General features: G+C 54.1%; 1 protein-coding gene across 3 annotated transcripts in view; it reads left to right on the top strand.

Annotated features, from left to right (window-relative positions):
* The first annotated feature begins 1471 nt into the window (after window positions 1–1471).
* Window positions 1472–17290, top strand: part of PIK3R5 (phosphoinositide-3-kinase regulatory subunit 5) — a 64428-nt gene continuing 48609 nt past the window's right edge. For 2 of the 3 annotated variants that reach the window (XM_075441144.1, XM_075441142.1), the window contains exon 1: window positions 1472–1557. The gene's annotated coding sequence lies outside the window, so the exon portion shown is untranslated. The remainder of the gene's footprint in view (window positions 1558–17290) is intronic. The other variant, XM_075441143.1, reaches the window with a different exon arrangement.

Here is a 17290-nt window from a genome sequence, read left to right as displayed (position 1 = left end):
TTCGAGCCTCGGAGCATCAGCAGCAGCGGTCACTCTCCTCTGAAGAATCGAAAGCCGCAAAGAAACCCAAAGCTGGGTTCTTGCCGCTGCCCGCGACATCAGCTGGGCCGGATCCGGCCACCAGCCCCATGTGGCAGCCGGGCCAGTGTCGGCGTGGGGGGCCGGTGTTGCCGGTGACACAGGTGGCACAGGCCCTTTCTCTGGAGTCACCTTGAAGGCAGCAGGAGAAGGCCATTCCCAGGCGCCACCGGAGCAGAAATCGGCAGCCTGTCCCCAGCCCGGTGTCACCCAGCCCAGGCCCTGGGTGGCTTTCTGCTGTCGGGGAGGTGCTGAGGGCTCTTCCAGCAGGGACAGTGTGAAGGGCTGCGTAGGGAAGGAAGGAGAACAAGCTCACCTAAGGCGTAGGATGGAGGGGTGGAGGGAGGGAGAGAGGGGTGGGAGGATGGCTGGAGGGATGGAGAGGTGGATGAACGGAGCAGTGGGTGGAGGGTTGGGAGGGTGCATGGACAGAGGGAAAGAAGGAAAGGTCAATGGAGGGATGGGCAGATGAGTGAAAAGAAGGATGATGGGATGGATGCGTGGATGGCTGGCAGAAGGGCAGGAGGAAGGGATGAATGGAGGGGTGGATGAATAGCAGAGTGAAGGGTGGAAGGGAAAGTGGTGGGGGGACACACTGGTGTCAGGATGGATGGATGGAAGGATGGAGGGGTGGGTGGCTGAGGGCATGGCTAGCTGGATGGACGGCAGGGTGGCGGGAGGGAGGGAAGGAGGGATGGCTGGGTGGATGGAGGGATGGAAGGGTGGATAGATGGACGGATGGATGGATGCATGGATGGATGGATGGATGGATGTTTGTGTGGATGGAAGGAGTGGTGGATGGATGGATGGTTGGATGGCTGGCTGGCTGGAGGGGTGGAGGGGCAGATGGATGGATGGAGGGGTGGAGGGGTGGATGGATGGAGGAGTGGATGGAAGGATGGATGGAGGGGTGGAAGGGTGGATAGATGGATGGAGGGGTGGAGGGGTGGATGCATGGAGGAGTGGATGGAAGGATGGATGGAGGGGTGGAAGGGTGGACGGATGGATGGATGGATGGAGGGGTGGAGGGGTGGATGGATGGATAGGTGGGTGGAAGGATGGATGGATGGGTGGATGGATGGATAGGTGGGTGGATGGATGGATGGATGGATGGATGGATGGATGGATGGATGGATGGATGGATGGGTGGAGGGGTGGAGGGGTGGCTGGAGGTGTGTGCGGATGAAGGAGCGGTGGCAGGAGGGGTGTCTCGCAGGCAGGTGGAGCGGGCCGGCTGGCGGCGGGGCCGGGGCCGGGGGCGGGGCGGGGCGGGCGGTGCCCGGGGCCGCTCGGCGCACACGTGCGGGGCGGGTCCCGCCGCCAGCCCCGCCCCGCCCGCGCGCCCGCCCGGTGCCGCCGGTGCTGCCCGGCGGGGAGCGGAGCCGAGCCCAGCCCGGCGGGGAGCCGAGCCGGGCCGAGGATGGGCAGGGAGCCCCGGCGGCAGCCGCCCCCCAGGTGGGAGAGCCTCGGGGGGGCCGGGTAAGCGGGGCGGGGGGGCTGTGCACCCGCTATGTCCGGTGTAACCGGGGAGCTCCGTGTTACCGGGGTGTCCCTGTAACCGGGCGGGGGACGGGACTCTGCACACCTGGTGCCCATGGAGGGGGCAGGGGGTTCCTGCTAACCGGGGTGTCCGTGTAACCGGGGCGGGGGGGACACTCTGCACACCTGATGCCCGTGGAGGGAGCAGGGGGTTCCTGATAACCGGGGTGTCCGTGTAACCGGGGAGCCCGTGCACCCGGTTGGCTGGGGGGGTCCCGTGGGAGGGCTCTGTGCACCGCTGTGCCCGGAGGGGGCTGTTGAGTTGTTTTTTTTTTGATGGGGGGGGGATGTTGAAGTAACTGGGGAGGGGGAACGAGCTCCGTGTGATGGGGAGTTCTCCTGCTTCATCCCAGAGGGGGGTGTGTAACCAGAGGGAGCCCCTGTGATGGATTCCCTTGGCGGGGGGGGGGGGTGTCCCTGGGGTCCTTGCAGCCTTGGAAGGGGGAACCCTGCATCATGTCTGCCTCGGGGTCCCCTTGCAGCCCGGGGGGGTCCGTGCCCCTGGCCAGGAGGAGCCGGTGTCACCCCGTGGGTGGGGATGCTGCCGTGACTCATTTCGGGACTGCGCACTTGTTTTCCTCCCAGTTGCTGCTGGGGGCCCAGGTGCGGGGCCCTGCCCGGCCCCAGGGGAGCACCCCGCCGTGCCTGGGTCCTCGGGAAATCCCGGGGGCTCTCCAGCACCCGCCCGGAGTTTTGGCAGGGCTGCTGGCGGGGGTGGCAGTGAGTCACTCCGCGTCGCTGCGGCGGGAGCGATCTTCGCCAGGATGGGGGGACCCAAGGGTCCGCAAGTCGCCTGTTGCTCCCATCACCCTCGGCTGGGTCCCCGCATCCCTGGAGGGGTGGAGGTGTAACCCTCGGGAGGGCTCTGCTTGGGCAACAGGATGTGGTTTGGGATGTGGCAAGCCCAGCAGCGTGTCGTCCCTCCGGCATCGGAGTCTGGACGCGCGCCAGCCCTGAGATGTCCCCGTCCCACTTCGCACACCAGCCTGTGCTGGTCGTTGTGCCCGCGAAGGAGCATCTCCCATCGGGTGCTGGCGTGGCCTTACGGTGTCACCAGCAGCTCCCATCCAGTGGCCAGCGCTGACCGGAGAGAGCCCAGACCCAGCCCGGCCTCCTGCTACGCTGGTTCTGCAGCAGCCGCCCCGAAAAGATGTTCAGCTGCTTCGAACGGTGTAAGCCCTGAGGGAGGAAAAGGCTAGGCTGATTCAAATCGCTAACGAAAGCGGGAGAAAAGAGATTTCAGACCTTGGTTTTCATGTTTATTAAAATCTCGCCGCTGTCACCCCAGCACCCGTTAAGGTTGCCCGTGGTTTGTTTTTCGGTGCTGCTGCTGCTCTCAACGCAGCGAAAAGGTGCTCAGGCAGCTGCGGGCTGGTGCTGCTTCCCCTGCTGCTGAAGAAGCTGGTGCTGAACAGCTGCAATTTATTTAGTTTTTCCATTTAGATTAAATTTCTGAATCTTGGTTTGATGCAGAGCCTGCAAGCTCCAGGGATATGCAGGATGTCAGCGCTTTAATTTTTGCATGTGTCGAAGGGGTCTGTTTTGTTTTTGGTTTTTTTTTCTTGTTCAGAGCAAAAACTTGGATGGAGTTACAAATTGTTTCCGAAACACGACTGCAAAGTGTTTTGGAGCTCCGGGTGTTGCTCAGATTAGAGCTTAAACCTAGAAAGATGAGAAGATAAAGAGCGAGAGCCTAGCGGCGGTGGTTTCAGTGGTTACATCCCTCAGTTGCAGGGACTACGCGCGGTCGGAGGGCTGGGGCGATGGCTGGCTGTGTCCTTTGGAGCTGGGCTGGGTGATGCTGGGCAGCGCAGAGCCCGGTCCCCCGGTGCGTTTGGCCCCAGGCTGGCACGATGTGGTGCCACTGAAGTGGAACGGGGAGGGGAGGCTCGCCGGTCTGCCTTCCCCAGCATCCTGCAGCCATCGCTCTCCTGCTCCCCGCAGCTCCACAGCCCGGTCGGGGTGAGAGGAAAGGGGGTGAAAAGCGCCGGAGGTGTTTGCACAGAGGGAGAAGCTGTGATGCCAGGGTGCGTGGATGTGGGGTAGGGGCTCAGGGCTCCTCGCTGGCAGCCCCGCGGCTCTGGTGTTGGAGGGTGCTGCAGCCGTCCAGTCCCTCTTCCCCCCTGGAGATCGGGGCACCCGAAGTCGGAGAAAAGCAACCCCAAACTGTCAGCCTCTTGCTGAAGGTGAAAACAAAGACGTGAATTTCGCACTGAGAAAGAAGAATTGAATCCAGACAAAAGCCCTGGCGGAGAGGTACCGTGCGTCGCTCCGTCAGGGCGTGCTCCCCATGCTGCGGCAGCGCTCGGGGCTGACGGATGCCAGACGCGGCGGTGGCTTCGCCGCCAGCGCGGTGGGGACCAGGCTGTGACACCTGCCCGGTGGCATGGGGACCGCGGCGGCCTTGCCACGCTGCAGCTCACCTGGGGTAGTTTCGACTTCTCTTTTTTGGGTGACCGCTGAGCTGTTCCTGGCATGACGGGGCTGCCTGTTTTTGCGTTATTACTCTGCAAGTGGAAAAATTGCGCGTGAGTTGGCTGGGGGAGAGCCGCTCAGGTGAGTGCCCCGAGGTTGCTTTTGAGCGACGGGAGGCTCCTGCTGTGCCTGAGCTCTGCTCCCATCAGCGCTTTGAGCTTGCACTGGGCAGTGGGTGAGAGGATGGGGAGGGGGAATGAGGTTCCTATGGAAACTGTGCCCCCACCCCCCAGGCATCGCACTGCGGCCCCGCACATCCTCCCTCACTGCAGCTTCACGCTTTGCAGTCGTGCTCAGGCAGGGAGGTGTTTTGGGCTGGAAAATGTCACTCCTGACTGCAGCAGAGGAAAATGTGACCTGTGAATGCAATCCAGGCTCCGTAGCTGCAGCTCACGCTCTTTCCCTCCTCTCTACGAGACTTTCCTCCCGCTTCACGAAGACGCTCGGTATTGCAGGACTCTCCATCCTTGCCTTATCTGTTGTGGCTGGAGGCGGCGTGGGGACATTTTTGTCACAGGTCCACTGCCAGCCCTTTCTTTGCGAGGGTCCCACCCATCCAAAGCCATCGCTCATGGGGCTCCAGGTGACCTCTGCGAACCACCCAAGGCTGCATCCACCTGGTGCTGCACGTGTTGGGTCAGAGGTGGTCACCTTCCCGACAGCGCAGCTGGTGACGGGGGTGTGACGAGGGTGCGGTGGTGACGAGGACGCGGTGAGCATCGCCCTGCGCTGCAGCCCGGAGGGGTGGACAGGACCTTCCGCTGCCACTCGCTGCTGGCACCGAGCCCTCTTCGCTGGCCTCCTGGGTGGGAGCCTGGGGAGCGGCTGCAGCTCCCGAGCGCCTTTCCCAGCATGGAAACCGAAAAGCGACGTTCCTGTTTTTCTGATCTCGTCTTTGGTCGCCAATTAGCACGACGTGAGAACTTGTCTCCACGATGACGCGCCCGTGTGACTCCTCGGATGCTTTAATTGCTGGGTTTTCAGCAGCCAGGGTGCGATGAAATGGCAATTGTTGTGATTGTATGCCGTGCTGTAACTAAAAGACGCGGCTCTTTGGTGAGGCTTAATTAGGAAATAGGGACACTGTTGGGAATGGCTCTGCGACGCGATTTTCCTAATGAAAGCTACTGAATAGGCAGCCTTGTAATGAAGAACAGACTTGCGAGGGCCGCTGCCAATTGCTCTTCTCTAGTGTTAATTTTGTATTTCCTCCCCATTGTTTCTAATACCCTCTTGGAAAAGCTTGAAGATAAAATGCTTTATTTTCTTATGCCTCGTATCCTGTTTGGCAAGCTGCAACTATAGCATGTGCATCTGGAATACATGAGTGGCCAGGCATGAGCTCCTTGAGATTTGTTAATCTCTGATTTCAAGCTCTGCCACTGGAAAAAAAAAATTAAAAAATAAAAAAAAAAGCCACTTTGGCTTGTGGTCGGCTGATCCGCTCCCTCGCCGGCACGGCGCGGCGGGAGATGCTCGGCTGAGGTCGCGGATGCGTAGCTGGACGAGAGCTGGCTCCGTCGAGCGCGAAGGCAGCGCGATGCTACGGGAAGCGCGGTTGGTTTGGAAACAGCGTGGCGGGGTTTCATGTTCGAGGCTCGGCTGTTTTCATCTCGGATGTCCTCTCCTTGCAAGCATGATTGGTGTATTTGACCGTAACCTGCCGCATCCGAGAGGTCACCCAGGTTCGAGTCTCTTGCTGTACGAAGGAGCTCGGAGGCCGGATCCTGCCCGGGGCAGCTGTGTGGTTCAGCGCTCCCACCTGCACCACACCGTTCCCGTAACGGGGCCGGCGAACCCTCCGGCGTGTGCCCGGGGAAGAGCCGGCTCCGGCGCTCCCTCCCCAGCTGTGCCGGGCTGGCCGGGCAGTGAAAAGGGCTCCAGATGAGTTGTGTTTTGTTTTTTAGCCAACAGATGTGAGCGTGACCCTCTTGCTGAGTTAAAAGGGGAATAGGAAAACGCTACCTGGCTGGGTGATGCGGTCCTGCGGTGCTGTGACAATTATTAACGGCTCTCGGTGCCCCAGGGGGACTATCCGTGTTCGTAAGGGAGGCGGGGATGGGGCTTGGCTTTCCCTCAAATGCTTTGTTTCGTTGCCCAAAATGCCTGCAGTGCTTGGGGTGAGAGCGGCTCGGATGCTGCTGGTCCTTATTTTGGGGTGGGTTTAAGCAGAAATGAGGAGATCCTGGATGAGGGCACCTGGGAGTGGAGGAGCACGCTGGAGCATCGTCCCCCCGGTCACGCCGCTCACAGCTGCCCGACGCTGCTCCGGCCGAGCAGCAATGGCTCAGCTTCAGCCCAGTCTTGTGACTGTCCTTAGCAGCTGCTGCAGCAGGGAATTGGTCATCTTTTTTTAGCTGATGTTGGAGGGTTTTGTGCTGTAACACTGAGGCATTTTCAGTGTTGTGTTAGCGTCTGTTGCAATGCAGCGCTGGGTGGATGGGTGTACGGCTGCTGCGTGCCTGCTTTCGGAAAGACGGTGTTGTCTTGAGCTCACAACAGTGTTTTTCATCCCCATTCTTTGTTGCCTCAAATTTGGATGGAACGCTTCCCCTTTCAGCTGCTTCCCCCATCGCTCTGTGTCTATTTAAACCCTCGGCTCGGAGGCTTCTCTGCAAACAAGCTCTCATCCTTTCAGGTGGCATTTCCCTTTTCTTGTTGTTTCTGGCAATCTGTACACGTGAAACTTCACAAATGTTTCTTCGTTCTCGGTGTCTGTGTTGATAAACCTTGCGAATCGGTACACACGCCGTCTGCAGCTGCCCGCCGCCCGCGGCTGCGTGATGGAGCTACGGCGGCTCTTGGGTGCAGAGGCTTTGCAGTCCGACCGAGCGAACTCCAGCCTTGCAAACCTCAGCTGGGCGACACCCCTGCTCCTGCTCCTCCTCCTCCTCCATGTGTGTGAATCCTGCTCATCCCAGAGGGCTCCTGCTTGAGGCTTGCCTCGCTGGATCAATTAGCTGGATTGCAATCAAAGCCAACGAGCCTAAGGTCCCCAAGGACTGCTCGTTAAATGCAGATTGTTCCCAGCTTGGTCTTGTCTGAATGCTGGTGGGTGTCTAATCCTTTAGGGAACGTGGTGTGAAGGAATGGCTACATGGCTCTAGATCCACTTTTGCTGATACAGGGCATGGGTAGAGCCTGGGGACCTCCATCGTGGTGGGCCCTGAGCTGCCGGATTGTGGCGCTGGGTTTGGAAGTGGTGGCAGGCTAGCGGGTGTTGAACAGCATCCCACCTGCTTCCTGTGGTCTCCAACCACCATGAGCTTTAGGATGAAGGGAGTAGGCTTTGACTGCGGAAATTGGGCACTTGCAGTCACCGTGATGCCAGTTCTCAAGATCTTGGCTCCTAGTGAAGAGCCGAGCCAGGGGACCGGCCCCGTGTGCTGTGATGTTCCTGCCCATCATGGGAGGAACCGCGGGCTGGAGGGGGTTCAGGCCGCATTTGCTGCATGAGCTGTTACACCCCTTGCACCTGTGATGTGTGACTGGGGGGATTTGGGGACTTGCTCTGCATGTGGGAGACCAGCTGGTCAGGGCTGTGCCAGCCTGGGTGGAGACACTTCAGGGATGGGGTGCTCTTGGTGTCATGTCACTGTCAAATGTAGTTACCATGCCAGGGAGAAGGGATGGAGAGTGGTGGATAGGGCCTTCACGTGAAGAAAATACCTTTCAGCTTGTCTTCTCCATGGCTTTTTGGGCTGATAGGGATGTAGCTCTGGTGACTGTACTAGGCCAGGCCAAAGGATGGTCCAACTTAGGGTCCTGTCCTCAACCATGGAAATCCCAGGGTCTTGGACCTCTCTCGCTGTGATGGGATGGCCCCGAGCTCTCCAATCCCAGCATCTTCCCTCTGTGCAGCCTGCCCTTCTCCACACCTGCAGGGTTTGTCACATCTGGGATGCAGCAGTGGCCTCCAGCACAGCTTGAGCCTGCTTCTTCCCCGAGGTGGACACAGGGAGTGGAAAGGTTTCGTGCCCTAGGCTTGTCGTTCCCCTCTCCAATGGCAAGTGTGGATGCTGCTGTGATATTTCAGTGCTGTGGGTGCTCGGGGGCTGAGCAGCCTGGTGGGGCTGGCCACTGCTGTTCATCCCGCTGTTGGATGGATGCCCACCTCCCCTTGGTCTGTCTTCGCGTTTGGAGACTTGCTTTCTTCTCACCGATTGTGATGGTGGTGCTGTGGTTGTACCAAGTCCTCTGGTCAAAGTGGGGCTCGCATCCTTCTGTGAGCTTTGGAAGCCCATGTGAATCACGGTGCTGCTTGCCCTTGGCCTGAGGGTGGTGAGGAACAGCCAAAAACGTCCTTGCCACCATCTGTCTTTTGTGGTGCTGCAGCCAGCGGTGGTGGAAGTAAACTGAAAGTTTTGGGCAACCAAGCCAGGGACTGAAAAGGCTCCTGGGTTCCCAGCAGGGCCTCCACAATGGCAGGAAGCAACTTCTAAAGGTTCCTTTGGATACACAGGGCCTTGGGGGAAAGATTTGCTTGCTTGTTTATGCTGTAAGTTAATCTGTTTAGTGGGTTTGGCATTAAAGCTCACAAAAAGCCTTCTGAAATGGTCACGCTGCTTGTTTGTAGTGCTTTGTCTCTCACTTGCTTTGTTTCACAGCTGGAGTAGTTAAGCAGAGACTGAGCCAACTGAAATCTCACGTGTAAACTTGTTTTTCCGAATGGGCTGAAGGAATTAGCATCAGCTCTGGCTGTCCTTCATCGCAACGGAGCTGCTGGGAGAAGGCAGCATGGGGCAGAGGTTGGCGTCCCCTCTGGGAGAGACCCTTGTTTGTGTGTGCTCTGTGCCACTTTGCTCAGTTGCAGAGTGGGGATGGTCCCTGCCCCTGTTGAGGCTAATAGATGATTTTACAATAGAAAAAAAAACAAATCCAAACCGAACCCCCCAAAACCCACCACCCTTCCCTGTGAGCCAGTGTAGCAGCATAGGGGGCAACATGACATGGTTTTCTGGGGGCAAGAAGGCTTAGGAAGAGTTTTGAGAGGCACAGGAAAGTGCTGGGTCAGTGGAACAAAGAATAACCAATGAGAATTTTTCATGCTATCGTGGTATCGCTGTTTCCCTTTGTGTTTGATGCTATCATAAATATGGTACTACCACCCACGTGTAACCTTGCGTAGTAAGAATGGATTTTCCCCGAGGGCCATGTCCAAAGAAGCCCCATGTACACAGCAACTGCCATAGAAAGCACATGGGACAACAAGCGCTGAGCTCCATGCCCAGAGGTAGCAGGTGCTGAGCTCCCTCCCAAGCTGAAGACTTCACTGAGGCCGAAGATGCTGCACCAGAGTCTTCAGCTTGGAAAGGAGCTCAGCGCCTGCTGCCTCTGGGCATGGACCTCAACCCCAGGTGTCCAATGTGCTTTTGGGCAGGGTGTCTCCTGCTGAGCATGGAAATATCTGGAGCCTCATCCGCTTTGTCCCGTGTGAGTGGCTGTGAGACCCTTCCAACAGGGATGTCTCCTTTCAGTCTGTCCCACCAGGTTGAACAGCCACGCTACGGAGCGTTGGGAGGAACCGTTTTGACACTGTGTCTTGTCCTTCACTTCCTTCTTGGCAGGGGCAGCTTGGGCTGCTGCCTTTATTTTGGGAAACACTTTTTTTTTTTCTTCTTTCCCCTCTAAATTATGCATTTGCTGAATGTTTTATTTTTTCCCCTGGTCCTCTCCTGTGACACACAGCCACTTCTCTGCTGAACTTCCACCTTCCCTGAAGAGCAGCCCTGGAGTTTCCATTACATACTGCTGACAGCACCCAGCTGGGCTGTGCCAAACACCGTCGCTATCTCCAGCCTAAATCTTGGGGCTGAACTTGACACTGAGCTTGTAATTGTCTGTGATGTTGCGTGAAACTTTAACCTTCACTGTTGCGATAAAGACTGATACAAGCTAAAATTAACTCTTGCATCATGTGGTGAGGGGTTTTCATAATTGGTGCCAGGAACAAGTACGTTTCCTCTCTGAAAAGTGAGCGTATATTTAACTGGTCTTTTCTTACTCAGATCAGGTATGTGTCATTTTTGCTATTTTTTGAGGAGAAAAATAGAGGCTTTTCTTACCCCGGCTGAGTTTTGCCAAACCTACGCAGCCCATCGAGTGGTCGTAGATGGGGTTGAGATTGCTGGTGTCCTGGGTCATCTCTCCGCAGCCGTCGCAGGCTGGCTGAGAGCGGGGTTTGGATGCCAGGGAGGTGGGGAGGTGCTGCTGGCTGCGTGGCACTGGCAGCAGAGCTGCTGTTACCGAGGAGCGCGAGAGGAGAGGAGATGGGCTTGGCTCCGTGCTCCTGGCCGGAAAGCAAAACGTCGGCTGCTCAGACCTGCCCACCTTGGTCTGGTGTGTCAGAAGGTGAGCAAAGCGCTGATGGAGGGGAGATAAAAAGACGCACAGAGTAGGGCTGGATTTTTTTTTTTTTTTCTTCATTTGGATTTCTTTTAGGAAGTTACTGTTCAGCTTCAAGTTGTACTTTACAATGGTGAAATCCAGGAAATTCCCACAGTCCTCTGTAGCTGCTCGCCTGCCTCAGGCAGGAGGATTGGAATGGTGATGGGGACGGAGGAGTGCAGGACTGGAAGGGCCATCAGGACTGGAAGGGCTGCTGAAGGTCTCTCCCTGGCCTAGCAGCGGGGACCGCTGTCCCGCTGTCACTTGATTGGAGTCTGTTGCTGCTTGTTGTGCCTTCAAGGACATGGGCGCAGATGATCCTCTTCCTCTTTACAGCAGCCTTTCTGTGATTGCAGTTATCCTATTTCCCACTCTCAGAGGAGCAGGGCATGTTTTCTCCCTGCCCTTCATTTTGAAGCTTGTCTTTCAGCATCTCCAGGAATGGGACTTTCACAGTTTCCTTCAGAAACCATTGCAAAAAGTAACAGACCTTATTCTAACAACATCAAGGAGACACTTTCTTCCCTGTGCCCTTCACTTCCCAAAGCCTGATACTTGACCAGTTCAAGAGCATTGCATTGCAGAAGCTAAAAATAACAGAATATGGAGATGGAGGGCGCAGCCTGTGTTTTTAGCCGGAGATGGAGATGAAGGCAGTGTCTTGCTGATAGTAAGAGCATCTCCGATGGAAAGGACCTGCAGTGAGTCACTGGGGTTGCATACAGAGAAATGTCTCTTTGGAGAAAGAGAGAAGGTCCCATCGCAACTGTTCTTCTCGCTGATGGCTCGGTGGGACTAATTTAGAGATTTGTATTTCTCGGCATCAAAATACATCATGGCTTTAAAGGGGGTAGCAAGTGGAATTCCCCTGTTATCTGTTTGTCAAGAATACACTAGATCCTGTCCTGAAAAATGGTAATTGTAAAAAAGAACATTTTAAAAATAAGTCAAGAGGAAGTCTCAGTTTGCAGAATGGGTGGTAGGGAGGTTTGCAGACAATTCTGTGCTGGACACTATTGCACTGTTGTGGTTTCAGTTTCTCCTCAGCGTTGCTGCTAGGGTCTAATGCTGGTCTTGCTCTCCACGTAGCTGCCCCGTTCACATTGCTAACCTCACAGCACGGGAATCACTCGCTTACAGAAAGGCCCAGAATAGTTTGCAAGCGTCTTCAGCTTGTATAAGTCTGTGATGCATCGCAGCCTGCTTCTGTGTCTCAAGGTAATGCATCGTTAGGCTAAAACTGAGGCCTGAATATGGAAGCCACAAACCTTGAAATGATTGGTTTGAGCTCAGGTCAGTCGAGATGCAAAGCCGATGCAAAATGTTGTAACCCCTGCTCAATTACTGTTGAATATCTGTCACTGGGAGGTCCCTTGGCTTCCTAAAAGCTGCTACTTGTCTTCTCAGTGTCCACTGTTAAGGAGGATGGGTGCCATGACCCCAGAGCAAATTTGGTACCCAAAAGGCTGAGCCCAGCACCCAGAACTGATGAGCTGCTGCTGTTCTCATTCTTTCCCACCAGCTCCTATGAGACCCGAGGACTGGAAAAGGGGTCTTCTTTGCTTTCATCCCACGCCTTCATTTGCTGCCAGGACTGTTGATGGGGAAGGTGGTAGTGATGCTGTGAAACCAGCATGTATGTGTCTTTAATCCAATGCTTGCTGAACTTGACTGGATTCCAGTTTCCAGGTTGCTCTTATTGCACATCACTGAGACTCCTTTTCTTTTACTTTATCCAACTACAGCTATTACTGCACAGGGACAGACTCTGGGAGGATTGGAGAGGTTTTGTGTGAGCACTAAGAGTCTCATGAGTGGCACATGGTCTCCATGAAGGTGATCCAATGGTATCCCCTTCAAATGATGGGGTTGGTGGTTCACACACATCATGCCAGATGCACATCACCTTGTTTCTGTGATCACCATGTTCCTCTCCAACAGCTAAGAATTACCTGGGGGTTGCTGGCACTGCCCTCAGCCCCGTCAACTCCAAGGCTGCCGGTCTGTGTCCACAGCTACCTGCTGTGACTTCCTTGCTAAAACTAGAACCAGGGCATTGCTCTGGCCTTGTCCTGGTGTAACCAGAAGTTGAGCCTGGCTGCAAACTCAACACCAGGTACTGTGTGTCTGCTTCCAGCTCTTGCAGTGTTTTGCAGTATGCTTTACCCTGGTATCTCCGGCCAGGCTTAGGAGGAGGCTGTCTCTCCTGCTTCGTAAAGTGGAAACAAACTCCTGGAGCAGCTCCCTAGAGCTGGAGTCTAGTCAGTAATATTGTGATGAGAAGTTCATTACCAGGATGATAACATGATGGAAAGTTCACTCTGAAATCACTAAAATTTTGTTGTGGTTGTGTTTTGTAAATTTTAGGGGCAGCCCCACATGCTTGCCTAACTTTTTCTTATTACAAAATGACTCAAGAGAGGACAGCCCCAAACAGCAGCATTCAGCCATGATCCTGCCATGGGCAGTTGGGTGCTGGAGCCTTCCTCAATCCTCTGCCATCACTTCAAGTCCTGCTTGTGTTGGTCAGCCGTAGCAGGCTGGGTAAGACATTGGACCTTCCCTCCAGGAGGGATGGGGCGAGTGCTTGGTTGTAGGCATGGTTCAGCTGATTTCTTCCATAACCTGCGGGGAGGGCCCACGACTGGTCCTGCCACAGCTGATGGAAATTTTGCTACTGGCTGAAGAGCTAACACAGCTTTGGTGTGGAAATGAGACCTCTTGTCCCACAGGCTGGACTGTTGGTATCTATGACTACCTGTTGCTAGCCCTCACGTGTTCCAAATAACTACATAAAGATGCATTGATTTTCTCCCGTTTGTCTGTGTTTTCTGGATTATCAGTACTCTGATGTAGTTAATATGTGAAATGGACCCAGAAAATTGACTTTAGGCAGTTTTAAAGCACACACTCCATCTTCAAAGGTGGAAGCAGCTCTCTGTTTTTACAGCACGGACTTTAAAGCGGCATGCTTGTAAAGCTTACTTGGACGGGTGGTTTACTGAGAGCTGCTCATTCCAGCCTCTGGCTGTCTTCCTCAGAGCTTACATCTGGCTGTCCAGAAGTGGAATTCTAGCAAGGAGTCCTGGGGATCTTGAGTGACAAAGTTGCTTGCAAAAATGTTGGCTTCTCCTTTTGTTTGTTATGAATCAGATTTGGGGGTGAAAGAAGTGAAAGCTAAATGAAGTGAGTCTACTGCAATTTCCATGTTCCCGTGATTGCACTATCTGAGCTTCTTACAGGCTTTGAAACATTTGGCTGTGCAACTGCTGGCTGAGGAAGGAAGTGTGATTATTCCCGCTTTGCATGTGGGAAGCAGCTTAGGAGAATAAGGATGAGAGTTTGTCTTGTTTCGGGATGCCTGCCTAAAAATTCAGACCTCTAATTTAACTTAGTCTGTGGGCTCGCCCTGAAGAGGGTTCAGGTTGGATGGGGTGAGCAGACCTTCGTACCAGGTGCTCTGTAGATGTCTATTTGCTTAGAGATTCACCTCATTTTTGCATAGATAAAGTTGGAGGCAAAGAATCCTACCCCTGGGATAGACCCAGTGTCACCACGGAGCTTTACAGCAGAGCAAATAGCTGATGTGGGTTCTCCAAAGTCACCAGATGATTTTTTTGCTCAGTTATCTTGCTTCATGCCTTGGATTCTATCTTTTTTTTCTTTTTTGTCTCTGGATGATAATCCTGAAGTTGCCAGCCTTAATGATGTGGTTGTAAGAAAGAAGATGCCAAGAGTTTTGGCTGGTCATCTTTGCCTTGATGTACTGTTGGCTGTGCAGCTGGTTCATAAAGGTATTTAGGGTGTTAGAGACTTTCTTCATTTCACTGTGCACTTCGGTGTGCTGGTAAGAGCCTTTATGGGGATGCCAGCAGGGCTGCTGGTAGGCCAGGGTGTTCAGAGAAGAAGGTGTAAACCATTCTTGCGGAAAGTCTAACTGAACTGTTGTCATGCATATGAATGCGTCCCTTCTTGACCTAAGCTCAGTATACCTGACCTAGCCATCAACCACCTCTGGATGGCTGAATTTCACCTGAAACCTTGTCATGATCAAGCATTTTGTAGGCAAGTAATGGCACAGTTTTCTTCTCTAGATGGTGGTGAGTATTGGCTTGCTGTCAGTCTTGCATCCCACAGTGGTTCTCTTTCCCTCGCTGAGCAGCTGCGCTTCGGGGGTTTTTTTGGAGGGGAACTGAGTTATCCTCCTTCATCCACTCATCTAGCAGGGCTGTCCTGCTCAGCAGTGGTGAAACCCGAGTGGTACCTGCTCTTGGTCCATTGCTCTGAGGTTGCAGCTGATCATCGCTGTTGATGCTGTCTGTGCACGCAGTGGGAAGTGCGGGAAGTCCTGCCGCAGCCCAGCTTACTCTGGCGCTTCCTTGCCAATAACTTTTACCCAGTGGAGGAAGCTCTGGGAGAAGAAAGGCTGGTTAGGGTGGGGTCAGGTTACGAACTTCTTGAGGAACATCTAGATGGCTCAGGAAAGTGAATCTGCCCATCTGTATGACCAATCAACTTATGACTTTCTCTACTTTTAACTGGTCATTAAAAAAGGCAGCTCCATCTCTTAGATTCAAAGTACCCCCATCAACTGAAAGGCTGAGGCTACACTTGTCTGTTGAGGAGCGTGAATGGCCACTGATACCAAAATGCAGACAAATTTTCTTAGTGGTTTATCCCAGAAGAGCAAGTGTTGACTACCTCTTAGTGTTTTTTTTTTCTTCCCCAAGCCATCAGACTGCTGGACAATGGCCTTGCAAACCCATGAGTTACCTTCTAGGGACTGACTCAACATGCCTGTAGAGCCCCCCCTGAGTTTTGCTGTCTGGGGGGATTTGGTCCATCTGAGAATCTATATTTTCCGTTTGTTCTAGGGAGATGCAAGCCTCTGTGCTCAGAGCTCTTAAAGATGGCAGATCTTGTGATGGCTCTTGTATGCTGTGTTTTCTCAGTAGCTCCCAACAAGGTGTAAATTATGGATGTTGTATTTTGACCTTGTGAGTGTCAGTATGCCTCTCTCTGCTAATTAATGCACTGTAATTCCTGTGCTAGCAGATATTACCTCTAAAAATATCTAGAGGTGCCTCTCTGGTGATAAGGTTATGACAATAAGTTTTAAGCAGGGAATATGTTAAGAGCTGATCTACTCTGTAGCTGTGTTGTAGAAAGCTTCTGGTAATGGGGCTTATCAAACTCCCTTGGGGAAGAGAGGCAGGAAATTTTGCCCTCAAAATGGGGGTGACATTTCCGTTGGTGTCAGCAGAAACCCAAGCTATTACAGGTGTAAGGAAAGCCTTCTACCTATGGAGTGATGCTTGAATCTGCCATCCAGACTTGAAGACAGACCTAAGCTACTTGGAGCGAGTATAGGTCCTGGCCCCCATGCCCACACTGAGCAAATGGGGGGGAAACCCTGGTGAAAAATGGTGAAGTCTTTCCTTCGGACATTTGTCGGTGGTCAGCTGGTATGTAGCTGTTCCTTTAGCATCCAGGTGGGAAGAGTCCAGCTCCATGAATGTGTGGGGAGGAGCAGATCTCTGGTTTGCTCTGGATCTGCTCTTCCCCCATCACTAGACGGTGCTGCGTGGCCATGGGAAGGAGCTGAAAGAACTGACCCCCTTCAGACAAGAAGAGAGGGCCCCAGGATTGCTTGACCCCAACCTAGACGTGCTGATTGTTGTTTAGGGGAGCGCTGGAAGTCATTGCTTGGACCTGAACTGATGCTTTCACATGTCTTTCCTTCCCCAGCTTCTCTGAGCCACATGCCCTGCTTTGGTGTCTTGCAGCCTCGCGAGCGCCAAGGGACTGCACAGATATTTCTGACCAGATCATTTGTGTGTGGTCTTTATTTTTGTATTTTCTTGAACATGACTGTTGAGTTTCCTGGAACTGCTTGGCCCAAACCAGAGCCCTTTGCATGTTAACAACCTCACAGCTTATTTGTGCTGCGTGGCGGTTGCCACATGTGGCTCTCGGATGTGGCAGGAGAGTGAAATCATCATTCAGAATAGGAAACGGTGGCACAACTTCCCCCCTGGCTCCAGAGCACTTCTCCTTTTGGCGCCAGCACGCGGGAAGGTGAAGTAAGAAGATCTCTGTCGAAAATGCAGAAGTGTGGGTTGCTCTTGGAAACCATCTCAATGGGTGAGCCCGTGGCGGAGCCCTTGGCTTCAGCCGGTGGGGAGGGGTATGTTTTTGTGCGAATGGATTCAGCCACATGGCTTGTGGCTTCCTCTTCAGACGGGAAGTCTACTCGGTGCGTAATGAGAGGCGTGGGATGGGTGGGCTGCCAACTCTGCAGTCCTTGCTCCAGAGAGTTGCCTTCTCCAGTTCTGCCCTTGGGAACCAGCAGTCCGTGCCCTTGCTTGCCGACGTGTTGTCTTAGATGTCAGCCCTGCTCGTAACAGGTTGCTTAATCCCACAGGATTATTCCCACTTTCTGTGATGGTTTGTCTTGTGCTAGCAGAGAGGGAGAGCCATCATCCAAGCCCGGGCTGTGCTTATTCGGATGCTGCTGGCTGTTTGCAGCAGCTGCTGCTGGGGAGGGACTGAGGCTGCCGGGGTTTTGGCTGGAATTTTCTTTGACCTCATTTGATTACTGAGTCCTGCGTACTCAGTGGTAGGGCAAAAACACCGCAGGGAAAGTAGCTTATGCAAAAATACCTAGAGCCAATACATTTCCAGATACACAAATGACTTTCCAAGGTCACGTGGCAGATCCTGCAGTAGACTCCAAACCTCACCAACAAAATCCTTGCAAACGACTCAGCCGTGGCAGAAGGCAGCTGATGGGGTGTGCGAGGCCATGGGG

This window comes from Opisthocomus hoazin, chromosome 21 (genome assembly GCF_030867145.1).
Source record: "Opisthocomus hoazin isolate bOpiHoa1 chromosome 21, bOpiHoa1.hap1, whole genome shotgun sequence".
NCBI lineage: Eukaryota > Metazoa > Chordata > Aves > Opisthocomiformes > Opisthocomidae > Opisthocomus > Opisthocomus hoazin.
Note: the sequence above shows the minus strand (reverse complement) of the source record. Positions and strands in the feature narration are given on the sequence as shown.